We start from the raw sequence: 23,866 nt of genomic DNA, 5'->3' as shown, positions 1-23,866 counted from the left end.
GTGTTCTTAAAGGCGGAAGTGTGGAAAGTGGGCTCTGATTGATTAGGTAGCAGTGGTTGATTAAACCCACTGACTGGAGAAAGGGCTTGTGGAGAGAAACAGGGTCACAAAGGTTAGCTTGGGGTAGCCTGGGGGTACAGAGGAATCTTGGATCTTAGACTTCAAGATGGTGGAGTTTGAATTGATTTTGTGTGGGAAACCATTGACGACTGCTGACCAGGAGAGAGACGTGATGCAAATAAATAGCAGGAGACTGAACCGGATGGGGAAGGGGGTGTCTGCCGTAATCAGACAGACAGGCGAATCGGCCCTGTGCAATGGACAGGGCACAGAGGATGCGACTGCTGGCTGGAGGGTGAGGGGATGACAGAGGAAACGGTTCTTTCGAACACCAGGATTTTCGAAACCTTGAAGAGATGTTAGCCAAGAGATTTTAGAGATATTTGATGGAGGGGGGTTACTGCTCAAAATCTTTGCTTGTCCTGGAATTTGAGGACCAAAAAGTGCTGGAGTTGTTCAGACCTGAGTGGGGGACCACGGGGGTTTGGGGTGGAGTCCAGGTTAGAGACGCAGAGAGTAGCTTCATTTGTTAGGCGAAGTTACCAGGACATCCTCAGAGCAGTGTGGGGCAGTGGGAACAGTGCTTATGTGCCTGTCTTTTCCTAGGAAATCTGGTTTATAAAGGATTGAATATCATCAGACCGGTGCGTCTTACGGAGCCAGGCTGTCAGGGGTTCTCTGTGCCTCTCCCTCCCCGTCCTCAGCTCTAACCCCCTCTTCACACCTCTTCCTCCGAGGGCCCAGGGCCTTGGACTCCAAATCACGCCTGCCCTTGCCCCGACACCTCGACACCGCCATGATTCCCACTTTGCACCCGCCATGATCTCCGACATCGGTCCGAGGCCAACCTCTGACAGAGGGCAGTCGCCGAGGTGCAGACAGACGCTGCAGTCGAACAGATTTAAGCTTGAGGGTTGTGTGGTCTTGAACAAGTTCATTAACAGAACATCAGTTTCCTCATCTGTTCAGTGGGGATAATAAAGGTCTCATTGTTCTGGGGTTTAAATAACATAAAGAGTAAACACAGCAAAGACACCGGCCCATACTGAGGGCTCAATAAAATTGTTTTAATTTCATTATTGGCTTCTAGCCAATGACGACCTAACCTAGTAAGAACAGAAGTTCAGGTGGGTTGTGGGCTGGTGTTGTATCCTAAAAGGATGAATCTCTGAGAAGGAAACTCCTTCAACAGGCAGAAGCGGAAGATTGTTTGCGGCGAGGATGTTCAAATCGAAGGACGCAGAGAACCGCATCTTGCTCCTGATGCTGGAGGGGACCGGGCTGTGAGCTCACCTGTCGGCCACACGCCGGAGTTTGCAGCAGGTGGCTCCCCACCTTGCTGGGTATCTATACTCTCTCATAGCGCTTTCCTAGGGTGCCCTTAATTTAATTAGAAAGCCAGACTTTCAAACTCCTAAATTGCCAGTTGCCATTGGTCCCATGGAGTTTGGTACCGAGAAGAATAATTGCCATTTATTGAACGCTTCCAACTTCTGAAGATTTCACATATGTTACCTCATAACTCTGATGTATGCATTGTCCTACTCATTTTATAGGCCAAGAGCTTGAGGCCCAGAGGTTAGGTAGGCCTAAAGTCACACAGCAACCAAATGGTAGAGCCAGGATTTGAACTCGTCTTTTTGACTCCAAAGTCCATGTACTTGGCCATAAAGTTCTTTCCCTGGGACCTGAATGGTTGTTGAAAAAAGGAAAGCCAGCGCCTCTTTCAGGTTATTCCATTTTACCCTCAGATTTTAAAATTTAAGACAAAATTGGGGGAAACAGCATATATCGAGCAGAACATGCTCTGTGCCGTATGTCTGCCAAAATTACGAATGTAGAAAGAGAATAAAAAATAATTTTAGAAGCAAAAAAGTCCTTAGTGTGGAGCCTATCATTTGATAGCTGGGAAATTAAGACGGAGAGGCGTGGGGCATCGGAGCTGGCTCACTCGGGAGGGGACAGCAGATGGAGCAGGGCGATGGTCTGGCACTGTGGGGGATGCTCACGGTCACACAGCCCTCGGTATTTATTAAACACCACTTGTGTGCAGAGCGTTCGCTGGGCTCCATGGAGAAAGACACAGGAGGAGACCGTCGGCTGCCTGGACAGCACTTGGAACCCGGAGCAGACTCTGCAGCCTGACGCTCTAGGAGAAGCCTTCAGGGGTCTGGAAGCCGAGATGATCATGGAGCCCTTTGGGCAGCTGTCTGCAGAAAGAGCTGCCCCTCCATCTTTTCTCCATCCCTCCTCTTGGTCAGGGGAGCGTTAACCAGCCAGGTGCCTGTGGGAGACCTCTCCCAGGCGCTGTTCCGGCGCTCCTCAGATTAAGGGATCAGGGACGGAGGCCTCCAGGCCCTACTGTTGCCAGGGCAACGGTGAGTCAGGCCAAGGCCTCTCCTCCAGCTTTCTGGAAAGCGTTTCAGCTGCTTGAAGCCTCTCACTGCTTCCCAGGCACAGTGGGAACTTCTAGGTTTAAATTTTTAAAGAATCAATTCTGCATTTACCACTTATAGTTGGGTTCCTTGAAGTGAGTATTTTTAGTTAATAGATAATAAATCTAACTCTTTTCCCCTTTATTTCTATTTTCCACAGAAGGTAACTCCAGGCTAAAAGAATTTAAAAAAAAAAAAAAAAAGGAAGGAAGGAAGGGGAAAAGGAGGAAGGAAAGAGAGAAAAAGAAAGACTGAATGAATGAAAGAAAGAAGGAAAGAGAAAGGAAGAGAGAGAAAAGAAAAGGAAAAAACAAAATTAAACCTAGTCCGACAGACAGTAGTCTTACCTGAAAACTTGGAGTCAGAAATCAGATCCAGACTCGCGTTTATTAGGGCTGATAATCCTCATCACTACGATTCATTCGGTCTTACCATGTTCCAGGCACCGTGCTGGTAAATGGTTTCACTTCGTTTTAGCTTGTGACAGCCTGTGAAATCGGTCCATATTCATATCCCATTTACAGATGAAGTTCAGAGAGGTTAAGCAATTAGCCCAAGGTCACACGGCCAGAATTCAAACCTAACTGGGTAGGACCCAAAGTGTGTGCTGTTGCCTGCTGTTATATCCTGCCTCCCAATTTCTTCAATGTGGATCCTTAATAAAAAAGGCAAAACAGTGCTATTCCTCTCTGATTTGCAGCTCTGACTGTCCCTTGGACACTGAGTGTGAGTTGTAGACCTGGCTGAGAGCAGACAGTTCACCAGCCCGGCCCAGCCCAGCCCGGAAACCCTCGGGCGGTAGCCCAGCTCACCTGACCAGGGCAGAATGGATGTTGTTGGGAGCCAAGCAAGCCCCGGGTTTAAACTGAGCCCCTCTCTTCCATATGGACTTTGGGAAGAGAACTCTCTGCTAAGGAAGGGGCTCGACTTCTGTGTTTGTTTCTGAAGCTGGGACCTAAGAAGCCATTCGTGTGACAGTGAGAGAAGGCATGGGCGAAGGAGAATCTAAGGGAACGCACCTGCCCCCATACCATAGCGCTCACACGCTGACCCTGATCTTCCAGCTCACTGCCTCTTGGGGTTCTGCCCATTCCTCCCACGGGGGAAACTCGCTGCTTCTCTTTATAGAATAATATCCAGGTTCTCAAAGTAACTTGAGCATCACAGGATGGGAACATATCTGCTATTAAGGAGGATGATGGAAAGTTGAACTTTAATGACAAGATGCACCAGTGACAGTTCCCACTCTCTCTAGTAAGTGTCCTTAATGAACATCAGTACAACGAACTGTTCCCTTTTCAAATCAGTGCAGTCTAAGTATACAACCTTCTTAAGAACTACATCCCATCAGTTCCTTATTTCCAGGATACACAAATACTAAAGTTGTGCCCTCAAAGGATTGAAATTGATTGGATTTAAGATAAATTCAATTAAGAAAATCAAACAGGTTATGAAATGTGACTTTTGCCATTCTTCCACTGAAGGTGGGATCCAAGAACGATATGGTTCCATGATCAAATTTTCCACAGGTAAATTATTTATACAAGTTCTACAACCTAAGATAAGATACAATCTAAGATAATTCGACAGTCTAATTCTACAGTCTAAGATAAAATGTTTGTGTGTGTATGCTCCTGCTCAGATCCATCGTCATCACTGAAAACCCCCCACATTAATTTCGTCCAAAGGGAAAGGCAGTATATTGGTTTGCATAGTTACCCCCGAACAATTTAATAACAAACGTCCAACTAAAATTATTATTCCTTTCCCACTGTAATGCAGTGGTTCCCTTAGCTTATTTTGAATTAATTGATGCCTTACTGAGACAGAGGTTTGTGATATATTTTGAAATAAGTTTGGAAAAAATTAAACCCCCAAACATTTCGGAGGACTGCTAAAAAAGCAAGTCAATACCCAGACCACGTGATGCCAAGCTCTAGTATATTTAATTCAAACAGTAGACATATTGAGAAGAAATAGACACATTTTTCTTGCCCAAATCTACGCCAGCTCTTCAGAGTCTGGGAACAAGTGTAGACTGCATACAAATATGCCTCGGTGTTCATTTTACCAAAAAGATGAACTCACGTTAGTGTGTAATAATCACACAACAGCGTTTCAGAATTTAATTTAAAACCCTTTCTCCCAAATTGAAATAGCATTGTTGTTTGTTTTCTAACTGAAAAAGGAATTTCTGAGTTCCGAACAATAAAATTTATCGTAGGGTCCGGCCCCGTGGCCGAGTGGTCAGGTTCGTGCACTCTGCTTCATCGGCCCAGGGTTTCACCGGTTCAGATCCTGGGCGCTGACATGGCACCGCTCATCAAGCCACGCTGAGGCAGCATCCCACATGCCACAACTAGAAGGACCCACAACTCGAATATACAACTGTGTACTAGGGGGCTTTGGGGAGAAGAAGAAGAAAAGAAGATTGACAACAGATGTTAGCTCAGGCCCCAATCTTTAATAAAAAACAAAAAAACTTATCTTAGGATTGAATGAATCCCTTATTTTTCCAAGAAAAGGTATCAAGTCTCATCCATAAATGTAACAGAAGTAATCCTTTTTATTTACCACCCAGTATGAGGACTTTAACCATCTCCACACCTGTGAAATTAAGTGAACTGTTTGGAAGTGTTCATCCCCTCTCTGTAGAAACAAAATCTAGAATATTTTACAATCTCTTTCAGATTGAGGACACAAAATCTTCAGCAAATTTATAATAATCAGCCAAATTTTCTGTGCTTCATCTGTCAATGTTTTCAAGCTTTTGTTTTCAGCCCCAGAATCCCTTGTTTAAATGAAACCATTTTCAGAAGGTAAACATGCAAAGTAATTGGAGGCAGCGCACTGGGGTGGAGGGGGAAGGAGCGAGGCCCACCTGCCGGGCCCTCCCCTGGCCCTGGGTGCTGCCCTGAGGAGTCTCCGAGGACCCTTTTATTCTTGCGTCAACTTTGCCCAGTCTCAATCCAAACTCTGTATGTTTAATTTATCCAGGGACACATTCCACACTCACTGAATTCTTTGAGACGGCACAGGGTTTCTTAGGTTCACTTCTTCCTTTTAGGGTATACATGCATTTCTACTCTCTGTAACCTCTACATTACTGGGCAGAGGTTCCTACCAGACGACGGGAGTCCCTGTAACCTCGCCAGGGAAATCTAGCAAACTGACACTCACCAAGAATCCCTGGAAGGCAGGGGAAAATAGCAGCACAGATGTCCAGAAAAGCCCTGTCAGAAGCTACAAGGATCCCCCAAGTTATTTTTACAGCAAACGCCTACACTGTGAGGGCAGGGCAAGACCCAGGTGCAGGTTACAGCTGCGCAGGGCCCTTGGCCACACACAGGACTGTGGCAGCGCTGAGGGTCCCCTCCTCCGGCTCTCCTGGGCCTGGTGTGCACCCGGAGCTGGCCCTCAGGGCCTGTGTGCTCCGCAGTCCCAGGGGCGGGCTTCTGCTCATTTCCCTGCTTGCTCCAGCACCTGGCACCTGGGTCTGGCCCATGCAGGCACTCAATAAATGTGAAACAAATGGGTGAATAAGCCACGGGCGACAATGTGCAGGAAGAAGCACTGGTAAAACCCCAGTTGGGATGTAGATGATTTTCTTCATTAAGGCTAATCCAAAACCTTTACAAGATATTATAAAAAAAATGTAATTTTATCATTCCCACAGATATTTCAGGCCAAATGTTAGGTAGAGTTCTCAGGTCACTGCCAAATCCTCTTACCACAGTCACAGGGTGCCTGGGGTGATGAAGAAATCCTTCTGGGCAGCCCTCCTTTGAAGGAAGGTCACCCAGCTCCCTGATGAGGAGTCCAAGGGCCAGCAGGCAGCAGAGTTAGACTGCAGGAACACGGAGCCGTTGGCCTCTCCCCTGGCATCCAGGGAGCCTGCCCTCCCTTCCTCTGCAGGCTGGGAGCTGTCGGATTGTCACTTGGCTGTTTGCACAGGCCAGGAGCGACTCCCAGGCTTTCCCTGGTTTTCAATCGCCTTGCTCTGCTGTGCCTTCCTGCTCTGTGCAGCAGCGGCACGTAGACACACACGTGTAACACAACATTGAGGCCTCGGGACCCCTGGGAAGCGTCCTCTCCCAATTTCAGGCCCGCAGCCCCTGAAGACTTCCCTGGAGTCCCGCAGAGCCCTGTCCTGTCTCCCCCGGGGACAGCCGCGTCCCGTCCACAGCCTCCCTCGCCGCCTCCCAGCTCCATCTCTTCCTGCCTGAGTCTTCATGGACCCCCTCCGAAGCCTGAGCGAGCACCTGTGAAATGGGGGCATGCAGCGTGGGTCTCATGGGGACGCTGTAAGCGATGCTGCGAGATGATGGAGCCAGGGCTTAGTAAAACCCACTATGTATTTTTTAATTGTAAAAATGTATTTTTATAGATTTATGTATTCATATTTCAAATAAATGTGTATGTATTTTGTAAATTTAATTTTGAACGACTTGAATTTTTCAAATTCCTCGGCACGAGCCTCCGCTCCTCAGCCCGCGGGACCACCGCCTCGCTCCCGCGCCACGTGGGGCCCCCGCGCGCGCCGCGCTGCCCCCTGCCGGCGGGAGCCGGGAGGCCCGCCGCCGCACCTGGCCGCCCGCGGCCGCTCTAGGACCGCCGGCCTCTCGGTGGTGGCGCGGGAGGCCGTCGCGCGCCCTGAGAGGGGCTGTCCCCGGAGCCGCGTGTGCGGCGCGCCCTCCCCGCCGTGCGGTGGCCGTTCCTCCGCGCCGTGGCCGAGCCGGCCTGCTGCGGCCCGCCTCGGGGCAGAAGGCGCGCTGGCGGCCCCGTTTTCCAGCGCGCCTGGGCCGCGCGTCCCGACGCCTCGAGCTTCGGCGGGGCCCGTCCTTTGTGCGCGTCCCGGTGCGGGGACCTGGCGCGGGCAGACGCAGAAGGGAGGCCTCGGGCTCCCAGAGCGCGGGGGAGCTGAGACGTGCCCGCCCGAAGGCTCGAAGCCACTGCAGAGAAGAGGACAAAGGAAGTCCCGGGGACCAGAAGGAAGGGATGAGGCTTGAACGTCCCCGAGCTGCAGGGGGTCTAAATCCCTTCCCCGGCGGCGTGTTCTTTCACCCACTCTTCTCAAGCTCCAAGTCGATTAAGCTGGGGGCAGATGTGTGGCCGCCGTGCGCTCTGATGCACGGCTGGGCTTGTGTGTTTCTCGAAACATTTTCAAATTATTTGTCTAGTTATTTCCTAGACAGGGCATTGCCCTGTCGAAGAGAATGGACTTTTTTAAAGGCTTTTGATGCACGTCGCCAAACGGCTCTCCGCAAGGGGCGCCAGTTTGGGCTGGTTGTCTGAGGGGGCAAGGCCCGCAGGCAGAGCAGAGGACCGGGCAGGGTGCCCTCGCCAGGAGGCGGGCTGCAGGCTGACCATCACCCGCCTTCCGGCGACAGCATGGGGTTCCGAGTGCGTGATGACCAGGCGGGAACGGCGGCGGGGCTGCTGCGGGGCCTGACTCTCCCTGGATTTGGGAACCGGGGTAGCGGAGGGTTCCTTTGAAAATGCAGGCTGGATCAGGGGCCTTTCTTGCTTGACACCCCCGGGCGGTGGCTCCCCATTGCTCTTAGGATAAAATCCAAAATCTCCTCAGGTCGGCCAGGCCCTTCCAGCCCTCTCTCTCGGGCTGCGGACCGGTTTCCCAGGGCTGCCGTCACAAAGTGCTGCAAACTTGGTGGCCTTGTCCAACAGAAATTTATTGGCTGAAAGTGAAAAGTCAGGGTGTCATCAGGCTGAGGGGGGATCTGTTCCCCAGTCCCTCCCAGCTTCTGGCGGTTCTCAGCCATCCCCGGGGTCCCTCCCTGGTAGAAGTATCACCCTGGGTCTGCCTCTGTCGTCACATGGCGTCTCCTTGTGGGTCTCTGCGGCTCGTCTCTTCTTAGAAAGACAACAGTCATATTGCATTAAATAGGGCCCACCTGTTTGAGTATGACCTCATCTTAATTTAACTAGATCCGTGATGACCCTTTTTGTAAATAAGGCCACATTCCGAGGTTCCTGCAAGGATGTGAATTTGGGGAAGGCGCTGTTCAACCCGCAGCAGGCTGTCTCCCCTGACTGCCGCACTCTGGCCTTCTCCGCTCTTCTGGCTCAGGCTCTGCCATGCTGCCTGGTCCTCCTGGGCCGCTCTTCTCCTAACTAACTTCCCTTCCTCCTGCAAGGAGGCGAAATGTCGCTGCCTCTCCCGGACCCCACAGACGAGGGCCACCCTGCCCTGTTCTGTGGGCTCACGGCGCTCATCACAATGATAATTGACAAAGTGAGAACCTGAGGGACAGTGTGTCACACTCGCGTGTGCCTCCTCCGCTAGAAAGTGGGCACCATGGGGGCAGCACCAGGCCCCTGGATGAACAATAACAAACCCTAATGTTGTTGAGTCCACTGCAGAGGGCCCTCCAGGAAGGTTCCGGAGGCCGCAGCCCGGGACGCACGAGGAGACAGGCCTGCATCAGCCCAGGCCCGCCCTTCCCTAGGCGGCTCGGGAAATAAACCTGCCTCTGACCATGGCTTGAGGCCCTGTGTAACTCATCTGCCCCACCTCCCTCACTGCTCCCAGGTCCTGCTCTGGCCCTCTGCTGCAGCCACACTGGCACTGCTCAGGCTCCTTCATCTGCCAAGCTGGTTCCCGCCTTAGAGCCTTGGCAGTCACAGTCCCCACGGCCTGGAATGCTCTGTATGCAGATTTTTACACACTGGCATCTTATCATTCAGACATCAGCTCAGAATGTCACTTCCCAGAGCATCACATCTCACCCGCCATCTTCCGTCACATCATCCTGCTCTTTGCTGACAGCGTTTGCAGCGTCTGCGAGGAGCTCGTTCATTTACTTGTTTGCTTGTCTGTCACCCTACACCTCCCGGAATATACACTCCATGAGGGCAGGGACTTTGCCCTGTTCACTGCTGGGCCTTCAGTGCCTAGACTAGAATTTGAAAGGCAATAGTGTTTACTCAGTGTTTGTTGAATGGCTGAATGAAAGTCAACTTAACCCCTCTTGGTCTCTGTGTCTTCATCTATAAAATGGGAGTGATCTTAGCTGCTTCATGGGAGACAGTCATTTCACCTACTTCAGAGAGTTCTTGGGAGGATGAAATGGGAAGATGTACCTGCAGTGTCTCCAACAGAGTGAACCCTCAACATATGGGAGCCATTATTCATATCTTAGATGGACACACATTCTAACCTGGAGGGAGCGAGATGGCAGAGGAGGCTGTGAGGCTGTGTCCTCATCTGCAAACTGGAAATAATTCTTCCTATAAAAGCTTAAATGAGTGATATGTAAATTATAATGCATATCTCCCAAATTAGCATTCCACTGATCCTTTTTGTCTTAAAGCAATTATTTTTCAGTTGTGTCAACAGGAAATGGTATTGCTTACAATTACTAGAAGGGCATATGCTTAAATTGTAATATTTATTGGTTTTTCTGATTTTGAAAGTAAAACATTTTATGCAGCAAATTTGAAGACTATAGAAGAGTATAAAAAAGAAAGTTTAAAAATCACCCATAATCCCCCTATTTATTTTTCAGTCCTCACCTTTATGTCATGGTGCAAACAATGAAAATTTAAGTGTGTCTACAAGAGGACCGTGATGCCAGCAGGCTGCACGTTAGAATTCCCTGGTTTTAATGAATATCCGTGATGGTCGCTCATTCGATTGACCTGCCCCCTTCTCCCCCCGGTAGAGTTTTCAGTCCCGCCCGGGCGAGTCTAATGTACGGTCAGAATAGAGAACCTCTGACTTAACTCGTGATTCACATTGTCTTGTGAAGGATAACAAACATTTCAACAGCCACCTAGTTTTCGGTCGGGGGCACACCATACTTCACTACCTACCTCTCTAATATTAGGCGTGTCGGTTTCTATTTGTTTAAATATTTTATAACACTTAAGAGTACTTACTATCTTTGAGCCAACATTTGTTCATATTTCAGGCTCTTTCCAAGGATGGGTTCATAAAACAGAATTGCTACTAGGTCAATGGGAATTAACTGTTTTAACTGCTCTCTTGTTTCATACCCCTTCTCCTCAAGAAAGATTGTACCAATTTACAGCCCTAATTTATGGCACCAGGATGATCATTACTATTTAATTTTTTTTCTAATTTGATAGGTGAAAATTATACCGTTGTTTTCGTTTGTATGTCTTTGGTTCTGCTAAGACTTGCTGAGACTGAACGCTCACCCTTGTCTACTAGCTACTCATTTCCTTTTGTGAATTGTCTATTGATGGCTTTTGTTTTTTATGTGGGTTCTTTACATATTAAGGATATTAATTTACAACATTTTGTCTGTCATAAATGGTGGAAGTATTTTCCCAGCTTGCTTTTAACCTTTCGATTTTGTTCGTGTACCTAAACTTTTAATGTTAGTGTAGCCAAATCTATTGGTATTTTCTGTTGGGATTTCTTCCATGGAAATGCTTTCCCTGCCATTCAAAATTCAGCTAGATTATTCATTTATAGTCTCTTATCCTTTTATTTATGTTTGATATTTTATACATCGTGCTTTAATCCACTTGGAATTTGTTTTGATACACGAAAAGAAGTTTAGTTGCTACTTTAATTATTTTTCCCAAATGGCCAACTAAATTCTCCCAGTGTGATTTATATAAATGACCTTTCCTCTCCCCTGTGACTGTGTGGCCTGCTGTCACCATCAAGCATAAACGCTGTGGTTACGTGTGTGGACTCTGGTGCTGGAACGCTCGAGTCTGCCACCCCTTCTCCTGGTCATTCCACCTTGGACAACTCACTGGACATCTCAGCACCTCGGTGTCCTCGTCTGTGGGGCTGGGCTGACAGCCAGAGCGCCTGTCTCACAGGGTCCCTGTGAGCATAAGGACTGCTGAGCAAACGTTAGTGGTTGCCTTTTATTAAGCTCGTGTCCGCGCTACGGTGTCTTCCCAGGGCTGGATTTCGCGGTGCGGACCTTGCACTGTTCGCAGCCTCGTGTTTGAGTAGATTTCTCCCAGGACGAGTCCTCCAGTGTCGCTTCTGTTATTTTCACAGTTTTCTTAGCTTCCGTCACCTATGTTAATTTTGGAAATAAATGGTCTACCTTTTATTGACTAGGCCTGGTCCTCCATTTACAGCTCGGGTAAGGAGCTAGTGTGAAAAAGACAGTACTTGAATCAGATGAAGAACTGAGGAGGTCTGGGTGGTCTGAAGAGGGGAGCGGGTGGGGAGGAGGGCCGGGAGTGACATCGGAGAGCAGAGGGGAGAAGAAAGACACGTGGTAAATAAAAGAGGAGAAGAAGGGCAAAAAGAAAAAAGGACGGATAAAGAAAAGTCTACAGATGGAGGACGACTGAGGAAATAAGTGAGGTGGGCCTGGTTCAGACCCAGAGCGAGCGCGATGGAAGGGCTCCAGGTGGCCTGCGTTTTCTCGTCCAGGTAAGGTAAGGAGAGGGCCCCAGAACCTCTGCTGCCTCCAGCTGTGGGGAAGAGATTGTGACCAAATCAATCATCCACCAAACTCGGGCAAGAAAGTGGGTTGGGATTCAGAGTAGGAAGGCAAGTTTGTAGTAACAATGGGAAATGAAACTCAAGGTGCAGAAGCTGTGATGGTTTATAGGGCCTGGGTGTGGCTCTGTGAATATAAAGGCGTGAGAGAGAAATAATAAGCATCAGGGGGTGTAGCTCAGGGGTAGAGCATTTGACTGCAGATCAAGAGGTCCCTGGTTCAAATCCGGGCGCCCCCTGAAAGTTGTGTTTTAGAGTTCCCAAGCTCCAGCAAGCCTGCCTTAGTCTTCCTTCCCTGGTGCTTTACTGATCCTGTATCCCCTCTGAACAGAGAACAGGACCCACTCTCCAGGCCTCCTCTCACCTCCCGACTCTCTCCTGTCTGGATTCAGCTGCCTTCCCATCTTCTCGACTCTCTCCTGTCTGGATTCAGCTGCCTTCCCATCTTCTCGTTCTTATTTCATCCTCACAGGAAGCCTTTAAGATTACAAAAGACGAAACCAAGGCAGGAGTCCAGATCACACGTCTGGCCACATGCCCTGTGCCGGTGGCTACAGAGCATCTCTGATGACAATCACTACCATCTTTTCCTGCCCTACCTGCAGTGCAGAGAGCGGGATCCCAAGAACCAGGACAGAGAGTGAACACAAAGGCTCCTCGAGTGGCGGGAATCGAGGCTGAGAATCAAGCCTGGGGAAACTGCCCAGCAAGGAGCCCAAGCGGAGGGGACTGCTGGCTCTGGGGTCACAGGCAACCCCGCCAGTGAGGTCAAGGCCGCTCCTTGCCAAGGCCAAGGTCTACACCAGTGCTATTCCCTGGAAACAGAATGCAAGCTACATATCTAAATGTGCCTTTGCTAGCAGCCATGTTCAGTATTCAAATAAGAAGAGTGGATGGTGAGGGAATTGTGTGTAGGGGGTCAAAGGTACAAACTTCTGGTTATAAGATAAATAAGCCCTGGCGATATGATGTACAGTATGGTGACTATAGTTAATATTGTGTGGTATATTTGAAAGTTGCTAAGAGAGTAAATCTTAAAACTTCTCATCACAAAGGAAAAAAAATTGTTTAACTATGTGAGGTGATGGATGTTGACTAGACTTGTGATCATCCCGCAAAATATACAAATATGAGATCGTTATGTTGTACACCTGAAACTTATACAATACTATATGTCAATTATATCTCAATAAAACTGGAAAAAATAAAGTAAAAAGAAACCAGTGAAACTAATTTCTGTATTTTTTAATCCAATATATCCAAAACATTATCATTTCAACATGGAATCAGTATAAAAATTATAAATGAGATACTGTACGCTTTGTGGGGGGGTTTAGACTGAGTCTTTGAAATCTGGCGTGCAGTTTTCTCTTAAGGCACCTGTCAGTGCGGACCAGCCACCTGTGCATGATGGACAGCTCCCGAGGGCGGGAGGCCTTGCGGGCTTCTTGTGGTTCCGAGGGGACAGTTGGGTGGGGGTGGCTGGTCAGGACACAGGGAGGCTCCTCTTGCTCCCTGGGGTGTGGTGGAGGGGAGGAACCCCATTGAGGAGTCAGAAGTTGGGGTCTGGTCCCAGCACTGCCATCGCCCCTCCGTCTTCATCGATACCAGGATGGTAGAGGCTCAGACGGCTGTTCCGGAGCTCCTCCAGCCAGAGGTGAGACCAGGGTGGGCGGCCGGCTCCGGGAAAGGAATAGGAGACCCACAGACTCCCAGGCCCCTGGAGAACCCCTTTCAATTGACTTTTCTCTGCAGACCACAGTATATTTAACGAAAACACTTTTGATACAGGTGCTGAGGAAATTGAAGAGTATTCTCGGTTCTAATGTTTTCTGTATTGCAACATGTAAAATTTTAGTCACAAAATTTTCACAGATATTGTCTTCCATTCAAAGTACATTTCTTCCACAAAAATATTTATGACAAAGCTCTTCAAATGAGCATGATTCTTTTGAATATTTCACCAAATTTAGAGGCTGCCAAATCATAAGCTCTTAAAATTTCATTCCTTTCAGGTATAGAGTGTAAATGTATGCAATTTAAATGAGGAGATCCAGCCAAAGACTGCTTAGAGATATTGTGAGTGCAATTTTAGAATTTCAAAATTAAATTTTATACACCATTTTGAATTCTCATTGTTGAATTTGTTCAGTTTCTCTCTTACTTTTACAAGAATATGTTTCCATGTCTTTCTGTTCACAAATTTTGTTTTCATTTATTGCAATTCCCTAAAAGTTTCAAAAGCTGAAGTTTTGGACTACACCATTTGCTGAAAACTTTTTTTTTTTTTTTTTTTGGTGAGGAAGATGTGCCCTGAGCTAACATCGGTGCCAATCTTCTTCTATTATGTATGTGAGATGCCTCCACAGCATGGTTGATGAGCAGAGTAGGTCCACATCCAGGATCTGAACCTGGGCCACCAAAGCAGAGCACACAAAACTTTAGCCACTCGGCCATGGGGCCAGCCCCTGTTGAAAACTTTGGTTAAAGATTTCCAACAGATATATGCAAAATGCAAGAACAGTTTGACACACTTTTCTACAAAAAAATGTTTAATACCAATACCATTGTAGGACACTTAGGTTAACTTATAAAGTGCTTCTTTAAGCACTTCTCAGGGCTTAGTGGTAGTGGGGACAGTTATGTCTCAGAAATTGACTATATTGGTACACCTACAAAATAGTTCTGTTCAGTAGCTATTTTCAAAAACATTTTTGAAGAGAGAAAGTAAATACTCCCACAATGAAATATTTTCTTGTATTACAGCACCTCTGTCACAAACGTAATTTAGCTTATTTGCATACATATCACTTTTTAAAGACAAAGCCTGCTTTTATCTCACTGGTAGGACGGCACAGCTCATTGGGATGCACTGTGAGTTATGTGTGCCACAACCTGTTCCAATGACATTTCTGCTTAATTTGCTTAGAACTTCCTGAAAACTTCCTTGCTGAGAACGTCATTTGTGTCACGGTGCTGTGCTCCAAAACGTGCCCTCTTGCATTATTCCTGCAACGACAAGGAGCTCTGCCTTCAGTGTTGCATTTTAGGTGGCGTTTATACCAGCATTCACAATGCCAGGTGTTCCTCCTTTGACCAAACGAGCTTCAAAAGTGTCACTTTGAATCCATGAATTGGTTGCTGGGATGACAGACCTGGAAGCAGGACTGTCCCCAGTGACAGACTTATGTGGCTCTACTAACAAAGACGTTGTGGTTTCTCGACCCTGAAGTCACCCACTTACCAACTCATTCTCCCCAGGACGGTGTTTTCCTCAGAAAGGCTCGCTGCCCGGCTGCTCGGGAGGTTGGAGAGAGAGGAGGAAAAAATGAAGGGAGGCAGCCACGCGCCTCGTCAGACCCTGAAGCAGGAACAAAGCCTTGGAGTCCCAGCCCTGATGCTTGCCGATGGCGCACATGCACGGGCGGGCTTCTGGGTGTCTTTGTGGGTGGTGGCGGCAAGGGGACAGCTGGATCAGTGTTTCTCGGTGGTTCTTGAGTTCACCTAAGAATCTTTAAAATGTTCTAGTCACATTTTAATACAATCTTAACCTTTCAGACGGAGGCGTCCTATGGCTTGTTCTGGTGGCCGTCTGTAACCTGGACGCCCTGCGCTGGAGCGCGCCTGTGTGTTTATGATTATGTGCTCACCCGCCGGGCTGTAACACCTGTGCTGATGAGAGAACAGAAGCCGACCTCAGCCTCCAGCAGGGGCATCGGAGCAGGAGCCGTGTCCCCAGGGGTGTCAGCGGAGGCCGTTTCAGAGACCAATCAGAACACAACGGGGTCTTGAGGCAGGGACAGCCCCACAAGCGCATTGCAAAGGGCCCGTTCGTTCTAGCAAAACAATTTCATCTGAATTGCTATTAATTTGAATATTATTGGGTTTGTGATTTTATTTGTATTGATTTCTAAAGTTGTTTTGTCAGTGAATAAAACTGTAAGTACAAGGCATTTATATCTAGTTTTGTGTACATGTTTGTATACGGATATAAGCACTACAATAAACTAAAATTAAATTAACCCTGGGGCCCTCAGAGAACATTTTCCCTTTTAAAGGTGTACACACAATAAGAGACCCGTAAAGAGGGTACCGGGTGGCTGGGTGATGGGGATGGAACGGAGCCTTGATTTTTCTCCGAATGCTATTTTGTACATTTTCAATTCTGTACTATGTGAAAGCACTACTCATATGAAAGCTAATTACTTTCACAAATTTTGAAAACCTCAGATCAAGTGCTCTGATTTCCAGTAGCCTCTGTTGGGTCCTCTCAAGGCACTGGATTAGGTCCCCTCTCTGCCTCTCTGGGCAACCCCATTCTGAAAAGGGATGGGGAACTGTGGTTGTCACGGGCAGGGAGAAGGGTCAGCCGTGAGACAGGCAGGCCCTGCAGATCCACCCTCACAGGGCAGCTGAGTGGAGGCAGGACAACATGGTGGTCGTTTAACTCTTTTTGTGTCACTTATTCTGTGATTTGGGACAAGTTGCTTCAATTTCTAGTGTCATTGTCATCCATGATGAGGATGGTGATGGTGGTGGTGGTGGTAGTGCTGCCATGAATGATTTTTTTAAATTATATATCTGAAGCCCTTAGAACAGTGTATGTGGCACATTGTCAGCGCTTAATACACGGTGGTCCTACAGTTGTCACAGGTGTCTTGAGTGTGGCGACCAAAATGAAAAGTCCTGAGGAGGTTTCTACACCCTGGTAGTGGGTATAGCTCAGGGGTAGAGAATTTGACTTCAGATCAAGAGGTCCCTGGTTCAAATGCGGGTGCCCCCTATAATTATCCCAAACTTCCCTTTACCCACTTGCACCTCCTGGTACCCCATCTATCTGTAGATATGGGGTAAAAAGTAGAAATTCAGCTGGAAACCTTCCTCCTTACCCCTGCTACCGCATCAAATGCCTCAAATGCCTCCGGGGGGCTTTGAGTCTGTATCAAATTTGGGTTGCCCCTGTGGCAAGACTTGTCTTCTTGTAAAGAGAAACAGTTGCAGGCAATGCATTACTTATATTAAATCTAGAAATTAGATGTGTTATAGTGTGTGTTATGCTAGCATTTGTGTTACAAAAAAGTCGAGGAGAGACTATGCATTCGTTACTCACACATACAGACTATCTATGCAAGAATTCAAAGAAAGTGCGAACATAGGCTTCCTGCAGTGGCCACAACAGGGGGCTTGGTAGATGAGTGAGAAGAAGAATTTTTACTGCATACTTTCTTTTTTATTGTTTAAATTTATTCTTAAGATTTTAACTTTTTTTCTGATTTTTCTCCCCAATCCCCCCAGTACATAGTTGTATATTTTAGTTGTGGGTCCTTCTAGTTGTGGCACATGGGATACCACCTCAAAGTGACCTGATGAACAGTGCCATGTCCACCCCCAGGATCTGAACCAGCAAAACTCTGGGCCGCCGAAGCGGGGAAATCTATGAGGTCAACAACATCTCAACATACCAGTTACTTAATTTCACAAAAACAGAGACAAGCGGACATGATGCGCATCCTTATACGATGGAAGAACACAGCACTTCCAGGGCCGACTGCTTGCTAGAAAACGTGAACCTGAGTCTGATCAAGCGTCTGTCACCACACAAACACAGGCTTCTCCTACCCAATGTGCATTTTTTAAAAAGCCAATTATTATAGCATCAGCCTTTGGGAAAAGAAAACAGCTTTATTGTGAGATTAATCTGCAGGGAGACAGGAGGCAATGCTCTGCACTCTGTCTCCCCAATCCAGGGCTTGGGGCAAAATTCGTGGGACGAAGGGCAGGGCGGTCTGAGTGTACAGATAGATGACCGGAGGTGAGGAGACGTGAGGTAACTGATGATGTGCACGGGTGTAGTCAGGCTTCATGACTCTTCACAGGACACACGTTCACAAAATGGCGGTGTTACCATGACCTGAGGGTGGAGGGAGCAGCTAAACCTTGACGTCAAAGGGTCACCTATCAGTCACCTGCACGGGCCGTTACTGAGTTGATGGCCTTAACCGGCCTGAAATGGACAAGGAGTCACTTGTCAGTTCCTGAAAAGCCACTCTTAATTACCCTGTTGGTAAGATGGGGTCAGTTGAACTGGTCCTAGAGGGCGGGGGTTACACGTCTAGATCTAGCAAGATTGGCCATGTTGAAAATTGTTAAAGCTGAAGGTGATGGTTAATTGTATGTGTCAACTTAACTGGGTCATAGGCCACACAGATATTTGGTTAAACATCATTTTTGAGTGTGTTTGTGAGGGTATTTCCAGATAAGATCAGCATTTGAATGAATAAAATCTAAGCAAAACAGATTGCCCTCCCCAATGCTGACGAGCGCCATTCAGCCCGTGAAGGGCCTGAACAGGATAAAAAGGCAGAGGAAGGGAGAATTTGCTCTCTGCCTGACTGCTGGAGCTGGGACATGGGTCTTCTCCCGCCTCACACTAGAACTTAGAACTGGAGCACCTGAGCGCTCCCATTCTTGGACCTTCAGGCTCACGCTGGAACTGCATCACCAGCTTTCCTGGGTCTGTAGCTTGCAGATGGCAGATCGTGGGACCTAGCTTCCACAATCACATGAACCAAGTCCTTACAAAAAATCTCTCTTATATATATATAATTATACATATAATTGTTTCTGTTTCTTTGGAGAACCCTGACTAATACACTGGATGATGGAGACCACTACCTTTGTATATATTTGAAATTTTCCATAATAAGAGTAAAAACATTCCTTTCTCGTGGATAAATATTTTCATATACAGCAGGGGAAATTATGCTCCTCAAGTAAAAACCACTATTTTCATCTTCTCGTTCTGACTTGGTTTTGTGTCTTACGTTCATAAACTGTGTGTTGGTATGTAAGGGGAAACTTTCTTTCCTTATTCCTCTTAGTGCCGTGGAGATAGGCTGACGTTTCCAAAAGGAGCTTTGCTGACAAGCAAGGAGAAACAATGAAGCACGCTCATAGCACCAGTCGCTGTGGTTTCTGGCTCATTAACAGCATCACTGGCAGTGACAGCAGCAACACAGGGCCAGGTGACAAATGTGTGGACACCTTGATGAGCACCAGCTACTCTGCTGTTGGGCCAGGCGGGCTCCAGCCTCAGGGATTGCCCAGAGATTAGGGGAAAAAAGTGCTTACCTCCAGCTTCTCCTAGGACCCTCCCACTTTTATTTATATTTGGGATGTGATACTCTGGAAACCTGAAGACAGAGTCACTTGAAGATAATATCACCCCGTGAAAGTGAAACTAGAATCAGCACACAACGGATGGGATCAGCCATCAGCAGAAGTGACCCAGAGAGACACGTTTATGAGAAGGAGCACCCAAAGTGACTTCTTCAGACAGGAAGGTCAGTGAAAGCAAGATAGGACCTCATTAATTGTCTCGTAACTTAGCCTAAAGCAATGGGTGATGGGCCGCTAGCTCCCGAATATTTTAGAAGGGAAATGAGACAGTAAGGAATTGGCTGATGTTTTACCCAGCACTGCCACGCAGACAGAGACCCGATTCCATCTGTTTCAATCTTGCAATATGGTCACAAGTTTTAGTTCTGGAGTTAGACTGTCTGGGTTAGTGAATTTCCCTAAGCTTTGGTTTCTTCCTCCGTAAACTGGGGATAATAATCATTCCGATCTCACAGGGTTGATGCATGAAGACAAAAGGAGACAATTCAGGGACCGCATTTAGTGCCGAGTCATAGGAAGGCCCCTGCAGAGGCTGTCTTGGAAGGATGGAGAGTAAGGGGGCCATGGAGGGGAGATGGAGAGAACAGTTAGGAAGCTGGGTCTTCCTTCAGCTCAGGTGTGGCAGTCCTAATGGAGATGGTAATCAAGGCTTCCTGCCTGTGAGGACTGGTACCCCCACATTCCCAATCCAGCCTGTAAGTGTTGTGCCTTTAACACCACTGAGAAGGGATGACCCCATAGAAGGCAAATTGTCAGGGCTCTGCTTTCAGAGCCCAACGGTCTGGGTGCTGGGAGATTCAGGGAATAAAGTTTGGCACAGGAGGAGCCAGCTCTGTCCCGGCATGGGAGTACCACATGGGACATGCCAGCACCGCATGGGCGTGGCCAGGAGTGCCAGGGAACCGAGGAGAAGATGCAGCGGGGACCAGCATGAGATCAGGAGGTCCCCACGCTCACAATGTGACCAAGACGATGTGGAGGCCCAGATGCCCACCCACCCCCAGTGCTGCAGTCCTCTGAAAGCCCCTTGGGAACTTGCGTGCAACACGAGGGAAATCGTGGGGGGTCCAGGGGTTGAGTCATTAAACTTCTGTGACTCAGCAGGATGGGACACAAAATGGAGATTAAGTTGTTTTGTGGCCTTATAAAGTTATGTATCTTCTACCCCTTGATCTGGGCACTAAGATTTGCGCACACACAGATCGCAGAGCTGAGACGCTAGGTGGAGGAGAAGGGATCCATGTGTTCAGGGGCTCGAACACAGGATTCAGTGATCTGGCAGGGGTGAGTGAGGATGCTCTGAGACTCCCAGTTTGGTGGATGTGAGTATTCTTGTCTCTAGAGAAGGGATAGTACTTCAGACAGGAATAATTTGTCATAATTTTCCATGGCCTGAGAAAATACCATCCAGAGCACTCAGTTCCCTTTGCTTGATTGCAACCTCACTGAGCAGCCTTCTGATGGCTAATTCGGTTTCCTAGGTAACCTGGAGGGTATTCTGGCTTATTAAGTATCCATCTTTGAGAGTCTGATTAGGGAGGTCTTGAGAGCCGGGTCAAATCAGGTTGCATCTACAAATCCAGGGGCCTGGAGCTGCGGGTCCAGGAGCAAACTCCATACCTTGAGGACCACACGGAGGACTTCGGGCTGCCTTTCTGAAGCTGTTAGCCCTCCAGCAAAGGGCAGAGTGAATGCTGTAACCCAGCAGGACCGCGGAGCGGGGGACGTGATGGGGAGCACACAGGAGACCCACCGGAGATTGAGCGACGGTTGAGAATCACTGCTGTGAGCCCCATTCCTGAGCGAGGTCCTTGGAGCATGATCTTGTCACGTTCAGGAATCGATCCGAGGGAAATAACCTGAGAAGCGGTCAAAGATGATCCTGTTCATCCAAGCGTTGTTTATAATTCTGGAAAAAAATCATCCCCTTGCCAATACTCTAGCTCCTTTTTTTTTTTGAAAGAAAGGCAGACCGCCACACGCAGCGCCTCGCTTGGACACGTCTGGCGTCTTGGACTCTTGACGAGCCCACATTCGCCTCAACGGACCTTGAGCACTTGGAGGTTCAAGCAGGGCGCAGCAACTCAGACACCCTTACCCAAAGGACCATCCTCCTCTATGGGGAAGGCCCATCTCGCTTTGGAATAATCTAAATAAAACAGTAGAAAATCATATCTAATAGTATAGTACAACATAACCAAGAAAGACTCCAGCAGAACCGCACTGATGGCTCAATGTTCAAACATGTATTACGGTAAAGCAGAGGCTCTGCGGGTTCCAGAACCAGCAGGCCCAGTGCCCAAGGCCAGGCCCTCCAGCTGTGCTGACTTCTGGATTTATCCTTGCCCATTCCTCTCCCCCAGAAAGCCGGGGCTGCAGCTTTCTTGGCCAGGTGCCTCCCCTGGGCTAAGCCAGGCACCTGAGGGCCTCCGATGGGTCCCAACCTTGGTCCCTGAGAAAGGAAACCAAACCAGAGAGTGGGAGATGGAGAAAAAGAAAAGAGAAAGAAAGCATCTTAGATATTAAGGGAATGGGTAGAAATCCTCCTGTTCCCAATAATAATAATTATAATGATCGAGGGGTGACAAGTGCTGTGGGAGGAGGGATGTTCAGGTGGGCGTAGGTGTGCAGACTCTGAGTAAGGCGGCAGCTTCTGACAGGTGTGGAGGTGCATGCCCAGAACTGTGGCTCGGGGAGGCACAGGATGGCGAGAGCACAGCCTGGAAAAGACCGCAGTCATGGAGATGTCTTATTAAAGTAATATATACAGCTGGGGGTGTAGCTCAGGGGTAGAGCATTTGACTGCAGATCAAGAGGTCCCTGGTTCAAATCCAGGTGCCCCCTGTACCACCTCACTTTTACCCCACAGGGGGTGTAGCTCCTTGTTATCTGCTAGGCCCAGCTTCGCGGAATCTAAATCTCCAACAAGCAGTAAAGACTGAAGTGTTCCACTTGTGACATTTCTCATGTGCTCGTTTTTACCTCCTCGGCCATTCTCATTTCCTGGAGAGGCAGACGCAGACCGCCCTAGGCTCTCTCTGTGTTTCCCTTGGGCCTAATTATTAGCATCCTGATTTTATTTGTTTATACCAAGCTTGCTTCAAAAAAATAGGATCTGAAGTAGCTTGTAATGAAAGACACAGTAAAAGTCCAACCGATTAAACAGGTACACGAGGCAAGGGCTGCCTTCTAGGAGGCGGTCAAAATCTCAGAGACGGATGGCAGGATGGCGGGCCCAGGGGCTGGTGCGGGGGTTGGGGGTATCCATTCATGGGATAGAGTTTCAGTTCCAGAAGGCGAAAAAGTTCTGGAGATGGATGGTGGTGATGGCTGCCCAACCAGATGAATGTACTCAGTGCCACCGAACTGTGCACTTAAACGTGGCTAAGATGATAAATTTTATCCTATGTGTACACTACCACAATTTTAAAAATTGAAGGAAAAAAAGGGCAAAGACTGAACATTTAAGGGAGGAGGTAAATAATTAATCCAGAGAGCCCAGGTTAGGAGAAGCTACTAACGCTGAACACAAAACGTCTCTCTGAGCTTCCCGGTAATCAAACAGAGGTGAAAATACAGCAATTCATCAACTGAGTAAAATACTTTATTAGCTCTGAAAACCAGCAGGCGTTCAAATGATAGGTCTTTATAGAAGGAACACCAGAGAGGTGATGGTTATTGCCAGGGAAGCCGTGTATAGTCACACAGGTTGTGAATTACACAACTCCACCAATTACATTGTACTCGAGAGTTATGCAACACAGTGACCCTAGATATTGGCCATATTCTATCCCTTTTACAAAAAAAAAAAGTTGAAATTGTGCTACACACACGCATAATATATAACGTATAATAATATATACACACACATATATATGTATATTTATACACACACATATATGTATAATAATATATACACACACACATATATATGTATAATGTGTGTGTGCACATGTGTATGTGCGCTTGTGTGTGTGGAGGAGGCAGAGCTTGCTATTTAACTACCCAGTTTACATTCTTCCCTTTCCCTTAGCAACAGAACCCTGATTTTATACTGAACAGTTATGTTCCCAGCTGAAAGACCGCATTTCCTGGCCTCCAGCTAGGAGACACAAATGAGGGATAAGAAGCAGTCATTGGACAAGACGTCTGGGACAACTTAAGAGAAGGACAGACATGATGTGCCCTTTTTCACCTTTATTCTGCTTCCCACTTACAGCATAGATGTGATGGTTGGAGCACCAGCTGCCAACATGGACCATGAGTCAACCTTGAGGATGAGAGCCACATTTCAGGAGGACTGAACCGAGACACAAAAGGAGTTTGTGTCCCTAAAGACACCCTGGAGCGGCCATGCCAGCCCTGGTCTGCTAGACTCCACCCACCCTTTACAAAAGAAAGATACATTTCTAGCTGGTTTACACCTCAGAGGAGACACAAACCCAGATGACTCTGAAGGCTCATGCCCTTTCCCCATCAACAACTTAGCAAACGCCTAGCTCAGCGGGTCTGAGTTAGTCATTAAAAGGAAGCTTTTCTAGCAAGGCCATTTCCTTGACCAGGAAACTCCCATTGTTAGAGTCAACCATGTGCTCTCAGGCCTTCTCAGCCCCCCATAACAATGGAAAGCAACTCAGGGGAGAGGTCCTTCTGTGGCTGCACGGTCCTTGGTGCGCCCTGCTCTGCCTGGTCCAAGCCCCCTCTCTTTCGGATAAAGAGAGCTCAGGGGACC

The 23,866-nt window shown here is 47.9% G+C and overlaps 2 non-coding genes across 2 annotated transcripts; both read left to right on the top strand.

Moving 5' to 3' along the window:
* The first annotated feature begins 12,122 nt into the window (after positions 1–12,122).
* TRNAC-GCA (transfer RNA cysteine (anticodon GCA)) lies at positions 12,123–12,194 on the top strand. Its single transcript has one exon. It is a non-coding gene; the product is annotated as a tRNA-Cys (tRNA).
* A 9,712-nt stretch (positions 12,195–21,906) lies between these two features.
* TRNAC-GCA (transfer RNA cysteine (anticodon GCA)) lies at positions 21,907–21,978 on the top strand. The gene has a single exon. It is a non-coding gene; the product is annotated as a tRNA-Cys (tRNA).
* Positions 21,979–23,866: the final 1,888 nt, after the last annotated feature.

This window comes from Equus przewalskii, chromosome 4 (genome assembly GCF_037783145.1).
Source record: "Equus przewalskii isolate Varuska chromosome 4, EquPr2, whole genome shotgun sequence".
Taxonomy (NCBI): domain Eukaryota; kingdom Metazoa; phylum Chordata; class Mammalia; order Perissodactyla; family Equidae; genus Equus; species Equus przewalskii.
The sequence above is the reverse complement of the archived record's forward strand: the minus strand, read 5'-3'. Positions and strand labels throughout refer to the sequence as shown.